Below are 3,282 nucleotides of genomic sequence, written 5' to 3' on the forward strand. Positions count from 1 at the left end.
CCTGATGCCCGACACTGCAAACGTCTAAATGCATCAATTGGAAAGCAGATATCAATACTGCAGAAAGAGTTTCCATCTTATGAAAGGAACACAGATTTGCACTGAACAGCAAGTACTCTATTTTTATTTTGCTAAATTTGATTTATGTCTAAATGTTTTAAAAACAAACCTATCATATAAAGCAAGGTAGGTCTATATTCAATGACATTTGCAGAAGTTTGATCTGCATTATTTCCAGAGTTTTTGGACTAGCTGCCACAAGTCCCATGCTCTGGCTCAGTTTTATTGCTAGATCATTTAGATATTAAGATTGACCTTTTCTTTTTCTTTTTTTAAATAAATTTATTTATTTATCTATCTATCTATCTATCTATTTATTTATTTATGGCCGCACTGGGGCTTTGTTGCTGCGCGCAAGCTTCCTCTAGTTGAGGCGAGCCGGGGCTACTCTTCGTTGTGGTGCGTGGGCTTCTCATTGCGTTGGCTTCTCTTGTTGCGGAGCACGGGCTCTAGGCACGCGGGCTTCAGTAGTTGTGGCACACGGGCTCAGTAGTTGTGGCTCGCGGGCTCTAGAGCGCAGGCTAAGTAATTGTGGCGCATGGGCCCAGTTGCTCGGCGCATGTGGGATCTTCCCGAACCAGGGCCCGAACCCGTGTCCCCTGCATTGGCAGGCAGGTTCCCAACCACTGCGCCACCAGGGAAGTCCAAGATTGACCTTTTCTAATTAAACATCTTTACAATACAAGAATAAAAACCCTAGGTATGGGTTTTAAAGGTGTTCTAGGAAAATGGTGACTTAAGCATTCAAATATAATCAACATTGCCTCTAAGGCTATTTCTTATCACACACACACACACACACACACACACACACACATATTGGCTTGGCCAAAAAGTTCGTTTGGGTTTTTCCATAAGATGTTACAGAAAACCTCAAACGAACTTTTTGGCCAGCCCAATATAATGTCTGATTTCTAGCTCTATATTTATTAGAGGTGTTAACCAAAGTCTCTCTGGATTTTCAATTTAAACTTAGGAGATGTTGTGAGATGCGAAACAATCATTAAAAAAAGAAAAAAAAGACAGAAAACAAAACAACAAATAAAGCACTAGTGAGGAAACAAATGGTCAAGGCATGTTTTAATATTCTCCTGTATTGAGGTTAAATGAAATCCCTGATACGACAAAAACTTATCCAAGTGGCATCAGTGGCAGGTTCAAGCCTCCTAAAGAGACAGTGGGTGTAGTGGCTCAGTGCAAAAACCACGGGATCACAGTTGCTCTCATTTACAATCTCTTCAACCTTGTGCAAATCACACAAGCTCACCGTGGGTCCGTCTTGATCTTTAGAATGGGAACGATTGTGGCTCTTACCTCGCAGGGCTGTTGAACAAATCATTGATATAAAGTGTATGTACCAGTGTCTGGACATAGTAATTAGTACTCGAATGTTTGCTATAGTTAGTGAGATAGAAGATAGGACAGGAATACTCAAGTGAGATCATTTCTATAAAAGCACCACGTACATTTTGGTCTACTCTCTGCCAGCTTCCCGGTGGATGTTTCAATGAGCCCAATTTTATTTTTGTTCTGCACAGTAGCTGTACATCCTGATAATGACTGCCCAAGTCAGTGAATTGATGGCAAATTCTACAGCTCTGTATCACCAACATAAAAATCCCAGGGGAAACAGGAAACGTCCAAGCTTCTATATGGCCTGAAGCTCATCGTTGGTTCTCAAGGCTCGTACCTCTTGGACATCTGATCTTAATTCAGTGGGGTAGGAAATGGTGGTGTGTCAGTTAGTGTGACCTACTCGGTAACCCGCGTCTCTGCTCCATGGGCACGTCTCCCACCTCCTTTCCGAGTCACAGTGTTAAATCCCCACCCCGCCGCTGCCCCACAGACTGTTCCATTCTCCCTTTGCAAACTGTGTCTTGCCTATATATGTGAAATTAATGGCGGCTAGGGTGCACAGGTGCTCAAGAAGGTAGGAAGAGAACAAAACTTCAGGGACAGGGCTGACAGTATGCATTGCTTACCCTGTCCATTCTCTCCTGCTTCCTTGTCAACAGAACCTTCATTTCTCCCCACTGGAAAAGTGACCCCATTGTGAGCTCAGCTCAAGGCTAAGTCCTGAATATTCTCATGGCCACGCCACCAGGGACGGGTTTAGGGATGGGCTTGTGACCAGGATCTCACCCACAACATGGAGGGGAATCTGCTGGCATGTTACTGGGAGGATTTCTTTCCTGATGGAAAGCTAGAAAACAGGACACCCTCATCTCATGCACTGGATCTTGTTTTTTTGTCCAGTGTGATTCCCGGGATGGCTGCGCCCCCCCTGGCAACAATGAAGCTACCAGAGGAGAGGGCATCATGTTGGCAACGGTGGAGACAGAGAGAACCGGGGCCCTGGTGACATCACCGAGCCATGAGTGACCCAGCCCTGGAGTGGCCCCATCGCTGACTCTCTTATGATGGGAGAGAGACGATATTTTCCTTATTCTTGAAGCAGTTCAGGCTGGGCTTTCTATTACTTGCAGCTTCACTAAACCAAGGGGAAAGCAATGCCTTTTTAAAATAATCTAGAGAGAAGCCGATTGGAGCCTGCGACATCTTGTCATTGTCTGAAGATGCTTCAATCACTATGTCAAGTGACACAGATGATTCTCTTTCTTCATATGATGAAGATCAGGGATCTAAACTTATCCGAAAAGCTAGAGAGGCACCATTTGTCCCCATTGCAATGGCAGGTTTTGCGGCAATCGTTGCATATGGATTATATAAATTGAAGAGCAGGGGCAATACTAAATGTCTGTTCACCTGATCCACATGCGCGTGGCAGCCCAAGGCTTTGCTGTGGGAGCGACGGCTCTTGGTATGGGCTATTCCATGTATTGAGAATTCTGGGCAAAACCTAAACCTTAGAAGAGGAGATGCTGTCTTGGTCTTGGTGGTGGTGCTTGCTTTAGTTAGACATCTCATATTGAGGTTATATGTTTATGTTGAAAACAAATTCTGTGGGTCGGACAATAACATGGTAATTGGAATATTGGCTCCCTTTCTTGCAGGCTTGATTTGCCTGGTGACTAGTTCACTAGCTAGGTCATTCAGGGGAGTCAGATGAACACAAAAACATGTCACTTTTAAATGCACTTGATAGTCTTACAATGTCCACCTTCTTAAACTCTTCTGATAAAATTAGTTGTAAAGATGACAACATGCTCCCAGTTGCTGCAGACTGTCAAATGCTTTTGATGTAATGGAGGAGTCCTATCT

General features: G+C 44.1%; 1 pseudogene; it reads left to right on the forward strand.

Moving 5' to 3' along the window:
* Positions 1-2,645: 2,645 nt before the first annotated feature.
* LOC137212280 (HIG1 domain family member 1A, mitochondrial pseudogene) lies at positions 2,646-2,931 on the forward strand (annotated as a pseudogene).
* Positions 2,932-3,282: the final 351 nt, after the last annotated feature.

This window comes from Pseudorca crassidens, chromosome 2 (genome assembly GCF_039906515.1).
Source record: "Pseudorca crassidens isolate mPseCra1 chromosome 2, mPseCra1.hap1, whole genome shotgun sequence".
Taxonomy (NCBI): domain Eukaryota; kingdom Metazoa; phylum Chordata; class Mammalia; order Artiodactyla; family Delphinidae; genus Pseudorca; species Pseudorca crassidens.